General features: G+C 40.4%; 2 long non-coding RNA genes across 3 annotated transcripts in view; one reads left to right on the top strand and one right to left on the bottom strand.

Annotated features, from left to right (window-relative positions):
• LOC141100996 (uncharacterized) overlaps window positions 1-17,703 on the bottom strand; it is a 418,065-nt gene that overhangs the window by 234,135 nt on the left and 166,227 nt on the right. The window contains exons 2-3 of one of the 2 annotated variants that reach the window (XR_012234839.1): window positions 12,757-12,898; window positions 11,317-11,469 (exon numbers count right to left, since the gene is read on the bottom strand). This is a non-coding gene — a long non-coding RNA (uncharacterized lncRNA). The remainder of the gene's footprint in view (window positions 1-11,316; window positions 11,470-12,756; window positions 12,899-17,703) is intronic. The other variant, XR_012234840.1, reaches the window with a different exon arrangement.
• Window positions 1-17,703, top strand: part of LOC141101004 (uncharacterized) — a 78,347-nt gene that overhangs the window by 55,526 nt on the left and 5,118 nt on the right. The window contains exon 2 of the long non-coding RNA XR_012234843.1: window positions 7,415-7,569. This is a non-coding gene — a long non-coding RNA (uncharacterized lncRNA). The remainder of the gene's footprint in view (window positions 1-7,414; window positions 7,570-17,703) is intronic.

Here is a 17,703-nt window from a genome sequence, read left to right on the forward strand (position 1 = left end):
AAAAAAAATCCAGTGAGCGGCAGTTCTGTGGCCGGAAATGCCTTGTTGATGCCAGAGGTCAGAGGAGAATGGGCAGACTGGTTCGAGCTGATAGAAAGGCAACAGTGACTCAAATTGCCACCCGTTACAACCAAGGTAGGCAGAAGAGCATCTCTGAACGCACAGTGGGTCGAACTTTGAGGCATATGGGCTACAGCAGCAGAAGACCACACTGGGTACCACTCCTCTCAGCTAAGAACAGGAAACTGAGGCTACAATTTGCACAAGCTCATCGAAATTGGACAGTAGAAGATTGGAAAAACGTTGCCTGGTCTGATGAGTCTCGATTTCTGCTGCGACATTCGGATGGTAGGGTCAGAATTTGGCGTAAACAACATGAAAGCATGGATCCATCCTGCCTTGTATCAACGGTTCAGGCTGGTGGTGGTGGTGTCATGGTGTGGGGAATTTTTTCTGGGCACTCTTTGGGCCCCTTGGTACCAATTGAGCATCGTTGCAACGCCACAGCCTACCTGAGTATTGTTGCTGACCATGTCCATCCCTTTATGACCACAATGTACCCAACATCTGATGGCTACTTTCAGCAGGATAATGCGCCATGTCATAAAGCTCGAATCATCTCAGATTGGTTTCTTGAACATGACAATGAGTTTACTGTACTCAAATGGCCTCCTCAGTCACCAGATCTCAATCCAATAGAGCATCTTTGGGATGTGGTGGAACGGGAGATTCGCATCAGGGATGTGCAGCCGACAAATCTGCGCCAACTGTGTGATGCCATCATGTCAATATGGTCCAAAATCTCTGAGGAATGCTTCCAGCACCTTGTTGAATCTCTGCCACGAAGAATTGAGGCAGTTCTGAAGGCAAAAGGGGGTCCAACCCCTTACTAGCATGGTGTACCTAATAAAGTGGCCAGTGAGTGTATATTTTAGATATACGAAACTGTTTGAAAAGCGGACAGCACTCTAAGGTGTAGGTCTGGAAAAATGGAAAAACTCCTTGTTTTTTTTTTCCAGAGTCACACACAGATAGCTTCTATTTGTCCGTGATACAAGGTGGTACATGGAGGTGTGTGAGGAGCGTACACCGCTATACGGTGTCTGTATGGAAAATTGTCAATCTCCGTCTATTTGTATAGGGACTGACACACGCTGTCTCTGTCTAGTTTTGAGCGTGATCAAACAGCAGATATATGAAACTGTTTGAAAAGCGGACAGCACTCTAAGGTTTGGGTCGGGAAAAACAGAATGATTCCTCTGCTTTTTTTCCAGAGTCACACACAGATAGCTTCTATTTGTCTGTGATACCAACCAGTACACGGTATTGTGTGAGGAGTGTTCACCGCTATACAGTGTCTGTATGGAAAATTGTCAATCTCCGTCTATTTGTATAGGGACTGACACACGCTGTCTCTGTCTAGTTTTGACCATTATCAAACAGCAGATATACGAAACTGTTTGAAAAGCGGACAGCACTTTAAGGTGTAGGTCTGGAAAAATGGAAAAAACTCCTCGGCTTTTCCTTCCAGAGTCACACCCAGATAGCTTCTGTTTGCCCATGATACCAGCTGGTACACGGTAGTGTGTGAGGAGCGTACACCGCTATACGGTCTGTGAAAAAATGAGCACTCAGTAACTCACCAGGACAAAATAATAAAAGTTGGAGTGCTTTGAAACAAGCAGTTTGAACAGCAGTGTGCACACAGCAATGCAGCTAGCAGGTAGCCTTAAAAGGCAGCCTAATCACCACCAGCGCTGCTGCACACAACAAAAATCCTCCCCTTTCACTGCACACTAACTGTATAGTGAAAAGCGCTATCAGCAGCAGCAGTTTTTTTTTCTTCTTCCCTGCCTAATGCTCTCCCTGTTCAGAATCAGCAGCAGCACCTCTCCCTATTCTAAGATCGGCAGAAGTAAGATGGCGGTCGACGGTCACAGCCTTTTATACCCACTGTGACGCCACACAAAGCCTGCCCTTCTCTAAGATGGTGGTGGCCGCTGCCCATGTCATCGCGTTGCCCACAGTGTGCGTCCACCTTCATTGGCTGAGAAAAGGTGCTGGAAGCATTATTTGAAACGCGACTTTAGCGCTCTGATCAGCGACCTCATAGCCACCCTCACGCTATCTGTGAAACCCGACTTTAGCTAAAGTCGGCTATTTTTGAATTTGACAGACAGTTTCGCTCAACTCTAGTCTTGTACCTACTTTGAACCTTAAAACTATGAAACTACAATGTCTCCCATATACAGTAAAACAAATACAAATGGAGTTACTGATTGTTTGCCAGCAGTATTAACCCCTTTCTGCCATTGGACATACTATCCCATCCATGTGCCCTGGGACTTAATGCCCATGGATGGGATAGTACGTTGTAGCGATCAACGCTGCTCACGGGGGGAGTGCCGCTGATCGCAGCCGGGTGTCAGCTGATTATCAAAATTTTCGCCAAATTTCCATTTTTTTCACAAATAAACGCAAGTTATATCAGTGAAATTTTACCACTAACATGAAGTACAATATGTCACGAGAAAACAATGTCAGAATCACCAGGATCCATGGAAGTGTTCCAGTGTTATTACCTCATAAAGGGACAGTGGTCAGAATTGTAAAAATTGGTCATGAACGTGCAAACCACCCTTGGGGGTAAAGGGGTTAACAGCAGCATTGAGCAGTGTAGCTGTGAATCCAGCAGTGGGATACAATAAGCACTAGAAAGCTTGACCTATAGCTCTATGCCTATATCTTTCACTCTGATCTCTCCCTTCTCGCCTCTCTTTATACTGCATTGGGCTAGCAGTTCATCTTGTTTTGACCAAGACAAATTTTAGCCGTTTTTCACAGTGAATGATGAGTTTAGTAAGTAGGGCGAATCGGAGGAAGTGGTTTATAAATTGTAAAATAAACATTTAATTTTTCTGTGATAAAATATTTTAAATTCTCCAGGAAGTTGTCCATCCATCAGTTGTTTCCCATGTTGTCATCTGCATGATAGTGCAAGAAACACCAACGGGTATGATTGGAGGTAAGATTATTACCGCCAGTCAGAGAACGGCGGTTCCCACTCAGATGACTGCGTGAGCCAGCAGCTATGACCAGCATTGAAAAGTTTACCGTTGGTCACATTCATCGGCTGATGAGACAGTATTACTCTCTTCAGCCTACTTCTGCTGTCATTGATAAGAAGAAGAGAAGGAGCCACTGATGGGAGTATTCATCAGCCGACGCCTATGCTATAAATACATTTAATTAAATCAATGATTTCACCGCTAGTCACTGAAGCTGTGTTGTAATCCATGTATCGCAGACATGGATTGCAGCATGGGAAAATCTAACTATGGGGTTTGTAATGGATAGGTGTCTTATAGATGTTTCTCCATTACTAACCTATGAGCAAACAAACAAATTATTAAACTTTGGAACTTTTTTTTTCTTATTTACTAACAGTTAACTATTCATTATACAGATTTTGGGAGCATTACAACAACCACTGACCATAGTGTAAATATAATTTATTTTCATTAATTTTTAAAGAAGTCAGTCAGCACAAAATGAATAAAACACATTGTAGGTTCCCTAAAAACAAACAAAATTGTTACCTTTGCTTTTAATTGTGCAGGTTAAAAAGAGTATTTTACAATTAAATCAGTTTTATTAATTCATGATTAAGAAAGCCCTCAAATAATTTGCCTTCACTAAACCAAGAACCCATTTGAGCACAGGAGAAATAAAGTTAAGCGTCAATTCAAGAATAGTCTAGTGACTTCAAATAACAAAATACAAATACATTTTTTCAAAAGCAGCTACAATAAATATGCAACAAGGTAAATGCACATACATGATATCAATAAAAAATTCAAGTGCATAAACAGTGCGGCTAGTGAGAAATGTGCACATAAACTATGTAAAAATTTTCTGTCAATGGAGATAATACCATAATCATTAACAGATATAAATATCATTAATATATAATTAGGCGATGATTATCAAATTCATTCAGTTAGTAAAGAATGCATGAAACACACTGACAAAGTAAGCAGTGTGTAAACTTCAAAATACCAAGAAACACCAAGAAATAGAGTAATGATATACCAATAACCAATATACCTCCCATCTTCTAGCTGTGACATCCTCTTCTTTGCTTCCTGTCGTGGCTCCGGTGCAAGCGCACTGCTCTGCCCTGTTGTGGACAAAGCAGAGTACTGCAGTGTGTAGGCGCCAGACCAGGTCAGAGAGGTCCAGCACCTGCACACTGCAGTACTTTACTCTGCCCTCAACAGGGCCAATAAAGTGCGCCTGCACCAGAGCCGCGATGGGAAGCAAAGAAGAGGACGTCATCGCTACAAGATGAGAGGTGCATGACCGGAACGCGACACCCTCTAGACCCAAACCGGACCTGGACCGCCCCTGGTTGAGTATAATATAACTCTTTTTTCTTATCTTTCAAGTTACATCAGGGGCTTATCTACAGCATTACAGAATGCTGTAGATAAGTCCCTGATGGCAGTGCCGGCAGCTGATAGTCCAAAAATGGGGTTCACAGTGTTAGGAACGGTGGAACACACTAAATAAAAATAATAATAAAGTGTGTTCGCCGCTCGGGGACAGCTATGCTGTAGGTGTTACAACCGCTGCTGAGTATTGGCAGACGAGTAATATGGCGATATAATGCGCAAGGGTTCAACTTCACCCGAAGTGCGCAGAGCGGGCTCTGTTCACACACAGAGGTGCCGCAACAAAAACATACAAAAAGGCTGAGCCTGTTAGAGTCACAGGCCTCAGGTAAATGCACACACAGTATAAGGTCATAGGAGCAGGAACTAAGACAGAGGGGCTGCATCCGTCTACATCTATCATGTGTGCGGCATCGCTACTGCGAATGCCAAGAAGGGCTGCAACTGCAGCATGGCGCAGGACACTGCCGCTGGACGACACAGCTTCAAAGCAGGCGCTATGTCGGACACTAGCGCAGAGGTGCGGTGTGCACAGTGGCCTAAGGCTTGCCACAGACTGGCGCAGACTACTGAACTAATTCCCTAACCACAAGCGTAATATCAGAGGGAAGGGGTTTCATAATAAGTCAGTCACTAGAATCATACATCTGTCACCATTCACACATAGCAGTATAGTCTATACTAGCGCATGGCAGAACGGCCATGCACGCTTTTTATAGCAGCCAGGACCATCCGGTAGCTTCCAGATCTCCGAGATGGACCAATGAGATCTGGAGCAAAACCTGAGCACATGACTCCCGATCTCCAATGGGAAACAGTCTCATAAGCATGCTCAGTAGGAGGACAGAGGGACTTATCCCCTGGAGAGATTTGCTGCAAGGCAATCTCCTCTGCAGTAGATAAAGAGCAAGAGACCGCAGAATGTAAGGGTCTGGATTCCTGCAGAGCAGACGCAGGAACCTGACTCCTAACAGACAGATTCCTTTTAAGCAGGGGGACACATCTGGCACTGCAGGATCTGAGTCCCTGGTGGCGTAGTGTGTTACTGATAATAGTCTTTGTTACAGTGGTCACAGCCAAATGCAGGTCATTCACTAGGTCCCCTTGTGTGGTTCTGGGATTTTTGCTCACCATTTTTGTGATCATTTTGACCCCCCTTGGTGAGATCTTGCGTGGAGCCCCAGATCGAGGGAGATTATCAGTGGTCTTCTATGTCTTCCATTTTCTTATTATTACTCCCACAGTTGATTTCATCACACCAAGCTGCTTGCCTATTGCAGATTCAGTCTTCCCAGTCTGGTGCAGGGCTACAATTTTGTTTCTGGTGTCCTTCGACAGCTCTTTGGTCTTCACCATAGTGGAGTTTTGAATGTTACTGTTTGAGGTTGAGGACAAGTGTTTTTTTATACTGATAACAAGTTCAAACAGGTGCCATTACTACAGGTAATGAGTGGAGGACAGAGGAGCCTCTTAAAGAAGAAGTTACAGGACTGTGAGAGCCAGAAATCTTGCATGTTTATAGGTGACCAAATACTTATTTTCCACCACAATTTACATAATAAATCTTGCCAAATCAAACAAGGTGATTTTCTGGATTTGTTTTCTCATTTTGACTCTCATAGTTGTGGTCTACCTATGATGTCAATTACAGGCCTCTCTCATATTTTTAAGTGGGAGAACTTGCACAATTGGTGTTGGACTAAATACTTTTTTCCCCACTGTACTGATGTAAAAGACTAAACCTACAAAAAACAAAATGAAAAATACAGTATTACTAAGAACTCTGTATGATTTAAATGCACTTTTGCTTTTTAAATACTTAATTATAGCAGTGTTTTTTTCCTTTTTTTTTTTTTTTTTTGTAGGTTTTGTATGCATTATGGCCATGTGAACATGCATTTATATGCTGCATGTGTACCTACTCAAACCAAGCTCCATTTTTGTGTGTTTTTTTTTTATGTAAAATACTGACTCAATACTGAACATGTGAGCAAGGCCTAAAAGTCAAATTCATAGGATGCATAAGTTAAGTGGGCACATCCATTGGGATATAACTTGTCTTGATAGGTGTATTTAGCAGGTCCTGTGGCCTTAGTTATTAGATGATATTGCACAAACTTGTCTGTAGATGATATTGCTGAGTATCTGTATCTCTCCATATTGTACAGTCAAGCATCCATGTGGCATTTACAAAAGGCCCAATCTCTTAGGGTGGCCCACATGAAAAGGTAGGTGAGATTAAGCATCTTACATCACATCCAGAAATTCCTCAATGTGTATGCGCAAAGTGACAGCTACTAATATCAGAATCCAAACCATAGCTGTATAAAAATGCATTAAAAACATAAAAATAAAAATCAGAAGACCCATGAATATTCTCTTTACATTAATACTGCTACCGGGTTCTTTAATGCTGGATAAATGCTCGCTACTGTTTGGAAGAAATAAAGTGCAACCATGTATTGCTGTATATAATAAAAATCATGATCACAGCCTGGGTTTCAAGGAATCTCCATAATGACAGGTCTTCAACAGACTCCTGCTGCCGTAGCAACTCATGGGCACATGCCTCTATGCCCCGGTGTGCTTTTAATACCACTGTCAGAATTTGACAGCAGCATTTAACAGGTTAACAGTCGGAGCAGAACTTCGCCCATAGTTGTTAGAGCCAGGTCTGGGCTGTAACACATTGTCATTACCAGCTGGCTATGGTGTGAGCTCAGACCGTGAGTCCACTCCATGCACCCTCTCCCGACGTGTGCCATACATGTTGGTTATGGTTTCAATTCATGGAGATTAATTTGTCTATGAATTAAAGATCCTAAGAAATTCACACAGAGTAATTTGAATTTTGCCAGGTCTGTTATCTCCACCTGATAGGCAGTGATACAAATAACAATATGGAACTGTAAACCTTTATTTGAAATAGTTTATAATATTGTCTGCATTTATTTCTACAGATGAGCCCAGTCTTTAAGGACACAGTGTTGAAAGGTACATTCAATGCCACACTTCCAAATCCTTTGGTGAGTCAGGTGGGAAATCCTCTAAGAAAACAAGCAGAAAACCAACTATTCTCCCTCAGCGCATGATATGACAAAAGCAATTACACTTGGTAAGTGCTTACTTTTGAAAACTGTGCCCTTTCTAAATCTATTGACAAATATTTCTCATAGGAACAATTATTTTATTAATTATGTTGTGCTCATACTTTTAAGAAACTTAAAAGTAAATGAGTAAAGGGTAACTTTGAGTCTTAAACAAATTCTTCTTACAAGTGTAGGAAGGCAGGCCTGACCCTAGTCAGCGCTGGTCTGGTTGATTTTATTGACACCCTCCTCTCTTTTTGTCTATAGTATAGTGCTAAAAGGGCACTTTTTTGTTGAAGTAAAAAGTATATTTTGTAAAAATAACAAAATAAATCATAGTCACCTGCTGACACCCACATGGATCCAAAGAGGGCTGTTCCATTGACTGTGCTGGCACTGGGAAGTGGTAACTGTGCTGTTTGTGAGGAAATTGCCATGGACTAAAGACTATTGGACCAATGTACATGGAGTCCAAGGCTCTAAGAGATGCAGCCTTTTTCCAGCAAGGAGCACTGGCTACATCAATATTATTGTTGTGCTTTTAGATATTTCTTGCTGTGTTTTATTAGAGATTTGCTTGCTCATCAATTCAACCTAAGGAATTAATGCTTCCATTCAGTGACAGCAAGCATGTTGGAATATGTTTGGTGCAACAACTCCATTCCTGTCTATGAGTGTTCAGTTGCTAGATTTGTATGCTGTTTATAAAGTTAGAACAAAAAAAACTCCCAGATGCTCACACAAGGAGAGCATGTGACTGTATTTCCTGTTTTCCCCTGTGTCTGCGTATGAGAGAAGCAGCCTGCTGTAGATGCTGCACAGAGAGAAACACACAAATGATTTATTCCTGATCTATTAAGCTTGTAATATATTTTTCCTCTTTGTTCCTGAATAAAGAAGCTCTGTTGTCACATGCTTGGAGAGTATCATGAGTAATCCACTGCAACAGGTTATATGCCCAGAGTGGCACAGAACTCCAATGGATCACAGAGCAACAGAGAGGATGTCCACTAGCAGAAATCCTGACAAGTTCTCAGTGTCAAGCCTTACTAACCAGAATTACCAGTCCTGGAAATTCAAGGTGAAGATGCTGCTTATAAGAGAAGGTACATGGAAATATACTCACTTATAAACTCATCCTTTACCAGATGATTGGCTAGAGAAGGATCAGAAAGCACAAAGCATGATCTCCCTCAGTGTAGATGATAATCAGTTTGTACATATATGCAAGTGTGCAACTGAAAATGAGATGTGGGATAAGTTACAGAAAGTGCATGAAAGATCAAATCTCAGCAATAAACTTTATCTCATGAGAAAGCTGTATCAGTCTAAGCTAAGTGATGGACAGAATAAACAGGACTATATTGGAAACACCCTAAAGATTGTGGAGCATCTCAGGGGAATTGGAGAAGTAAAGATTTTCATGTTTCAGAACTTTTATTATGTGGTCTTCCAGAAAGTTATGACACACTCGTGACTGCAATAGAGGCATGGCCAGATGATGAGCTCACACTAGAGTATGTTAAAGGCAAACTTGTGGATGAATTCATGAGAAAATCGCAGCATGTAAGCAGCAGTAATGAATCCTGAGCAAAAACTGCATTAAAGACACATGATTTCTCTAAATATAAGCGCAATCTAAGAGAAATCTGTGAATGTTTTATCTGCAAAAAGCCTGGCCACCTTAAAGCAGACTGCAGAATTTGGAAAGCAAGTATGAGTCAGCTTAAAAAGCATAACAGTCATCAAAGGGTTAAAACGCCTGTAAAGGAAGATTCTGCATGTGTTGAATCTGCATATGGTGAACAGGCACATCTGCAAAGCATATATGGTGTATGGATTCTGGTGCAAGCAGTCATATGAAAAATAAGAAGGATTTCTTCTCTGACCTTAATGAAAGCAAGTCAGAAAAGGTCGTCTGAGCTAATGGCCACTATATGACTTCAGAAGGAGTAGGAGACAGCTACCTCCACTGTCCAGTTTCCTCAGCACAAAGTAGAAAAATCCCAATGAAGGATGTTCTCTATGTTCCCAGTCTTGAAAGCAATCTTCCGTGAGTAAAAAAAACTCACGCAAAAGGGGAATGTAGTTACTTTTAGAGATAACAGCTGCATCATCTCAAAGAAGGGTCACACTCTTGCAGAAGAAAAAATCCAAGATGAACTTTATCAGCTAAAATGCAAAGAAATAGTGGACAGTGCTAGACAAAATCTACATAAGAACTGTATCCATGTATGGCACAGATGTCTTGGGCACAGAGACTCAGAATGAGAAAATAAGCTAGGTCAACTTGCAAATGGTATTGAAATCAACCAGTGTAGTCAAATTATGAAGTGCACTAGCTGTCTTAAAGGAAAAATTTCCAAAAAATCCTTTCCTAAAATAAGCACCACTAGATCTGCACAGCCTCTGGATCTGATACATACAGATGTACAGTATGTGGTCCAAAGAGTGTTCAAACTCCTAGCAAGAAGACATATTTTCTCACATTTATCCATGACTTCTCCAGATATACAGTCGCCTACCTGCTTCACAGTAAGGATGAAGTTCCACCGAAACTTGAAGAATATCTTGCTGTAGTGTTTAACAAATTTGGAAGAATGCCAAAAGCCCTGCATGCAGCTAATGGAATCAAATATACAAGTGGTAAAGAGCAAACCATTTTAAAAAAGGATGGAATCATGTTCCAGACTACCATTCCAAACAACTCAGAACAAAATGGCATTGCAGAGAGAAAGAACCGTACTTTCTGCGAAAGTGGAAGAAGTATGGTGGTTGATGAAAAATCTACCTACAACATATTGGGGAGAAGCCATCATGACAGCTTGCTATCTTCAAAACAGAGTGCTAGGTAAAGCCACAATTAAAACTCCATATGAGCTATATGGAACTGCGAGAAGACTAACCTGAAGCACCTCAAGATATTTGGAAGCAAAATGTTTATGTATGTTCCCAAAGAAAAACATTCCAAGTGGGAATCACAGGCAAAGCAAGGAGTCCTGGTGGGCTATAGCGAAACCTAAGAAGCAAGAACAAGAATCTCAATCACCAAACTCAGATGCAGAAAAGGAAAACACTAAAGTGTGGCTATGCTCTGAAGCCACCAAGGAAGACACAGATTAACCAAGTCAACCTCCAGTCAGGAGATCAGAAAGCCCAAACATAGGTATCCCAGCTAGATGCCTTTCTTATATGGTCAGAACACTTCAAGATCCAGAGCCACAGTTATGGCAAGAGATACAAAAACTGCCTGTTCACGAGACGCAGAAGTGGATAAATGTTGCTAATGAGGAGATGGAGTCCCTCCACCAACTCCAGACATGGGAGCTTAGTAAGCTACCACAATGAAAAGAGAAATTGCAAAGCTAGGTGAAATTCTCAACCAACACTTTGAGACTAAGGACCTTGGAAATGTGACATATTATTTCAGAATCCAAATCCAGAGAGAGGAAGATGTGCGTTTTCTTCTCAAACAAAGTTCTAAAATTTCCGCAATACTAAACCTGTTTGGAATGTCAGAAGTCAAAGGTGTGTCAACACCAATGGATCCTACTTAAACTTGGAAGGCGAAGAAGATCTGCTACCCAGCAATGAAAGTTACAGACAAGCAGTGGGGACGCTTAGATACACTGCAACCATAACTCGTCCGGATATCACAGCCCCAGTTGGAATTCTCTTCCGACATGTAAGCAAGCCACGCTAAAGAGACTGGAATGCAATTAATTAAAATCTTCAGTATCTTAAAGAAACTCAATGGCTAAATGTTAAGATACCTGCATCAGGAGATCTCATTCTCAGAGGTTATGTGGATGCAGATTGGGCTGGAGATTCAAGTGATCGGAAATCAACAAGCGGTTACTTGTTCATGTTAGGAGAAAATTCAATTTCTTGGTCCAGCAGAAAACAAGTGTCAGTTGCATTATCTCCTACAGAAGCAGAATATATAAATTGCCAAAATTACAAATTTTATTATGCACACAGTGCTACAGATAAAATATCCAAAATATTCTTTATACAAATAACATATCAGGAATACTGCAATCTAAACAGGGAGCCATATTGCATGTGTGCCCAATAATCCAATGAATTAAATTTCTAAAATTTCATCATATGCAGGCATAACCTCTAGTTACACCTAACAAGCATTAATTCTTACAGCTTACTGCTAAGTCATAAAAAATTCAATAACCGCATGTATTTAAATATCGTGCAACAAAGTATGTAAATCTTGTTCACATGAAAACAGCCTATAGTCTCCACCAGGCATAGCCTGTATACAAATGTATAAGGAGTGCTATTTCCACTTGGTCTAATAGTGATTATATATACTCATGGCACTTTGCAGGCAATCTGCCAATAAACCATCTAGGAGATAGGCAAATATATGACATAGGAAACAACTCCTGTGGACACTTACATGAGAAGTAGTGGTTGTGCTGGCTTCCCCGTCGCCCCAACGCGCGTTTCGCTTCTTCGTCAGGAGGCGTGTCATGAGGCAGGGTGAGAATACCTTATAAAGGATGGCTAACTAATCAGGGTCGCTAACGGTAATGCGCGTCATCTAATTACTATGCCAACCAGCTGTGGAGTATGATACTCCTTCCTGCCTCTTACGGCGCATGTGCCGCTGACATCATCCTCCAGAAAATTGACAGCGAGCTTGCGGTCATGGAGATCAAGTCGCGTCACGCCATCATGGTGACCGCGCACGCGCATTAGTCTCCTAGTGTCCGCTCGCCCAACAGTCGGAGGAGACATAGCCAGACATGCGCACTAGGCAATATTAGTCCATATTAGCTGAAAGCTCTAGCAAATAGCTCATCTAATTGCTCGAACATGCGCACTTTGCAGGGACAGACCACATTAACTCAAGGGCACTCATGAATGGAAGACATATAAATTAAAAAAAGTAATACAAAGTGTACTATGGTCTGGAAATATCTATATGCCAATAGACTAATGAATATTAATAGTAGGGTGATGTGGAAATATTAGTATGCAAGTGAACTAATACATGATAATATTCATATTCAAGCGAACTATTACTTATTAATGCTAAAGTGAAATATTCCTATACATAAAATGCATTATAAACTATACAATATACACATAGAATTAATACATATATAAATCCAATTATGTGAATTACATTTAAAGTGCAATAGTGCTTATAAATAACGTTCCAAAATACATAAGATATACAACATCTATACTTTTTCTAGTCTTCTTCTCATTCTTGAAAACCGATCAGCTAGGGTCTTTTCCAACACTTGATGTTCACATCTGTGGAGTCCGGAAACAGAAAGTCCCCAAAAAGATAAACATGCAGGAACCATCCAATCTGATTGGCAAAATCTAAGTAATAAATTAAAATGTAAATAAAACACAATTAAAAAGAGCAACCCAACCCCAAATAATCTATTATAAAAATGAACTGAACCCAAAATTTTCATTCAACCCGAAAGGAGTGATAGTCCGCAACCTGTATGTCCAACGACTCTCGACCTGTGATATAATTTTAAAGAGATTCCCACCCCTTGAACCAAGAGACACCTGGTCAATGGCCCAAATAACCAGCTTACTTGAATCTGAGTTATGATGTTCTTTGAAATGCCACATGCAATATGGATCCCTGTTTAGATTGCAGTATTCCTGATATGTTATTAGTATAAAGAATATTTTGGATATTTTATCTGTAGCACTGTGTGCATAATAAAATTTGTAATTTTGGCAATTTAAACTTTTTTCTTGTTGTGTTGAATATTCGTCATATGAGTTTTTGCCTTTGACCTGTATTGGGTTTTCTGTGTGCTACTATCAATTTTTCTGTTTTTTAACAGATTAGACCCATTTTCGGTCACGATGGACCTAAAAGTCTGAGAATTAACCTGGCTTCAAAAAGCCTCTGATATATTTGTTCAGGGTACTGCATCTAATTTTAAAGAGATTCATTCTGATTTTAAAGAACTGACCCGGAATCATAGAAATCTTGTCCATAAAAAAACACGTTTGTGGCGGCAAAAAATTTAATTGGACAATTATTTAAAATTGAAAATAATCCCCAGGGGTTTACGTGTGCAATTGTATTCATCCTTTGAACTCGATGATGATCTTCTTCTCAAAAAATGGGAGGAAACTGCAGCCAATTGTTCCATGTCTTTCATGCAGATTATTAATGAAAAAAACATCAAATTGCTTGCTGAGACTGATCTACAGATAGAACAATCACCAAATTTAATGAGTCAGAAATTTCAGCTGGAGGAATTAAATTCCTTTAACTGTATTTCCTGCTTTTTTCCTGTGTCTGAGTGTGAAAGAAGCAGCCTGCTGTAGATGCTGCCCAGATAGAGATACACAAATGATTTTTTCCTGACCTATTAAGCTGTCTTGTTTGTTCCTGAATAAAGAAGCTCTGTTGTCACAAACTTGGAGACTAGAAGAATATGTAGAATTGAAAGTCCTCAGTGGTTGATACCTTTTAATGGCTAACTGAAAAGATGGTAACACATTGCAAGCTTTTGAGACTACTCAGGTCTCTTCATCAGGCTAGACTAAGAAAACATCTGAAAAATCACATATTTATACACAAAACAGTTAGCCATTAAAGGTATCAACCACTGAGGACTCTCAATTCTAAATATTCTTCTATCTACTGGCTAACAAGGTACAAAGATATACACTCACTGGCCACTTTATTAGGTACACCTGTCCAACTGTGTGTTAAGACTTAATTTCTAATCAGCCAATCACATGGCGGCAACTCAGTGCATTTAGGCATGTAGACATGGTCAAGACAATCTCCTGCAGTTCAAACCGAGCATCAGTATGGGGAAGAAAGGTGATTTGAGTGCCTTTGAACGTGGCATGATTGTTGGTGCCAGAAGGGCTGGTCTGAGTATTTCAGAAACTGCTGATCTACTGGGATTTTCACGCACAACCATCTCTAGGGTTTACAGAGAATGGTCCGAAAAAGAAAAAAAATCCAGTGAGCGGCAGTTCTGTGGCCGGAAATGCCTTGTTGATGCCAGAGGTCAGAGGAGAATGGGCATACTGGTTCGAGCTGATAGAAAGGCAACAGTGACTCAAATTGCCACCCGTTACAACCAAGGTAGGCAGAAGAGCATCTCTGAACGCACAGTGCGTCGAACTTTGAGGCATATGGGCTACAGCAGCAGAAGACCACACTGGGTACCACTCCTCTCAGCTAAGAACAGGAAACTGAGGCTACAATTTGCACAAGCTCATCGAAATTGGACAGTAGAAGATTGGAAAAACGTTGCCTGGTCTGATGAGTCTCGATTTCTGCTGCGACATTCGGATGGTAGGGTCAGAATTTGGCGTAAACAACATGAAAGCATGGATCCATCCTGCCTTGTATCAACGGTTCAGGCTGGTGGTGGTGGTGTCATGGTGTGGGGAATTTTTTCTGGGCACTCTTTGGGCCCCTTGGTACCAATTGAGCATCGTTGCAACGCCACAGCCTACCTGAGTATTGTTGCTGACCATGTCCATCCCTTTATGACCACAATGTACCCAACATCTGATGGCTACTTTCAGCAGGATAATGCGCCATGTCATAAAGCTCGAATCATCTCAGATTGGTTTCTTGAACATGACAATGAGTTCACTGTACTCAAATGGCCTCCTCAGTCACCAGATCTCAATCCAATAGAGCATCTTTGGGATGTGGTGGAACGGGAGATTCGCATCAGGGATGTGCAGCCGACAAATCTGCGCCAACTGTGTGATGCCATCATGTCAATATGGTCCAAAATCTCTGAGGAATGCTTCCAGCACCTTGTTGAATCTCTGCCACGAAGAATTGAGGCAGTTCTGAAGGCAAAAGGGGGTCCAACCCGTTACTAGCATGGTGTACCTAATAAAGTGGCCAGTGAGTGTATATCTTTCCTGTATCAACTTGGAGACTATTAAGCAATTGCTACTTCCAAAAGGTGGCACTAGAGTTCTAATTCTCTTCCTCTCTGAAGTGACAATTTGCATTTTGCATATTTCCCAGAGGAGCATTGCGGCTTTAAGTCTCCTCATCTCGGCATGCTTAGCATGTCAATCTCCGCAAGGAGAAACAATACTTCTTGGATATCGGTCAGACGCCTCTCACATAGCCAAACCAGATCTTACACTTTGCACTGACGAGGGGCAGTACCCCAAAACACAGTGTCTGCAAATTGAGATCCTGGTTTGGCTTTTATCCTAAGTCACGTGACAAGGCTCGTTAAAGGGTCGACATTGACTCTTAGGATTGCTACTTCCAATAGGTGGCAATGAAGAACAAAGAGAAAAGGTCCTCCAATAAGAATAATTAATTTTTAATTTTTATTTAGACATGTAACATAGGATAAAACAGAATCGGCAAACCATACTAGAAATGAAATAGCATGAAAAAACACACAGCCTCTGGGTGAAAAAATGCTTTTTCATAAATGAGGTAAAATGTAATTTTACACATAAGTATGGAAACTGGCAACAAATAATCATATGGATCTCACAGAGCACATGTATTTTAGTAAATAAATAGCTTGCATTAAAGTGCATAAATGAGGTAGAATGTAATTTTACACATAAATATGCAAGTTAGCAAAAAAAAATAATCACATAGATCTCACAGAGCACATATTTTAATAATTATACAACCTGCATTAAAGTGCATAGATGCGTTTTCAAAACATTGCTGGTTTCTCACATTCAATCATTCCCCATGCAGGAAATAACCCGCAATATAAAGTTAAAAGATTATTTTGAAAATTTATCAGGGGTAGATAAATGTGAAAAATACACCTTGTGCGTTTAGACAAAATATACAAATATTTCAAACATTATAAGTTTCTCACACCTCATCCCTCTCCAAGGGAAATGTCCCACAGTACAAAAGTCATACAAAAATATACAGATTTAAAAGGGGAGAAAGGATGGATGTGAAAAAATTATATATCTCATGGCTCCATTAATAATATACTGATGAGAATCCTTACCAGAAAGGATCACCCAGGGTCTAAACGCACAAGGTGTATTTTTCACATTTATCTACCCATGATAAATTTTCAAAATAATCTTTTAACTTTATATTGCGGGTTATTTCCTGCATGGGGAATGATTGAATGTGAGAAACCAGCAATGTTTTGAAAACGCATCTATGCACTTTAATGCAGGTTGTATAATTATTAAAATATGTGCTCTGTGAGATCTATGTGATTATTTTTTTTGCCAACTTGCATATTTATGTGTAAAATTACATTCAACCTCATTTATGCACTTTAATGCAAGCTATTTATTTACTAGAAAACATGTGCTCTGTGAGATCCATATGATTATTTGTTGCCAGTTTCCATACTTATGTGTAAAATTACATTTTACCTCATTTATGGAAAAGTATTTTTTCACCCAGAGGCTGTGTTTTTTCATGCTATTTCATTTCTAGTATGGTTTGCCGATTCTGTTTTATCCTATGTTACATGTCTAAATAAAAATTAAAATTTTTTTATTCTTATTGGAGGACCTTTTCTCTTTGTTCTTCATTGCTCAATTTGACGGTCCTCCGTGTTATAATTTTCATTTGCGTTGGTTATTCCAGTAGGTGGCATTAGAGTTCTAGTCCTCTTCCTCTCTGAAGAGACAATTTGCATGTTTCCCAGAGTAGCATTGCGGCTTTAAGTCTCCTCATCTCAGCACACTTTGCACTGATAAGGGGCAGTACCCCGAAACACAGTGTCTGCAAATTGAGATCCTGGTTTGTCATTTACCCTACGTCACATGACAAAGCTCGTTAAAGGGTTGACATTGAATTTTAGGATTGCTACTTCCAATGGGTGGCACTAGAGTTCTAGTCCTCTTCCTCTCTAAACAGACAATTTGTATGGAATAAAAAATTGCTGCATCGCTAACCTGCCTAGGTTATTATTACAACACACAACCTCAGATCCTCACACTATCCTATAAGGGATTTGATCACTTCAGTTTCTGCAACAGATCACACAGCAACTGCTGATACCATAAAGTGACAGCAGAGGAGTATGATTTATTTTGTTGAATTTACAGAATCAAATCCACCCTCCAGTTAATGAGCACGTTTTGGATCAGCAAACAATCAAAACTTTATTGTGTCACTTGGAAAAAATCCCACAGAACATTGAAAACATAGACAT

This window comes from Dendrobates tinctorius, unplaced genomic scaffold (assembly GCF_039654945.1).
Source record: "Dendrobates tinctorius isolate UK_male_01 unplaced genomic scaffold, ASM3965494v1 ptg000011l, whole genome shotgun sequence".
NCBI lineage: Eukaryota > Metazoa > Chordata > Amphibia > Anura > Dendrobatidae > Dendrobates > Dendrobates tinctorius.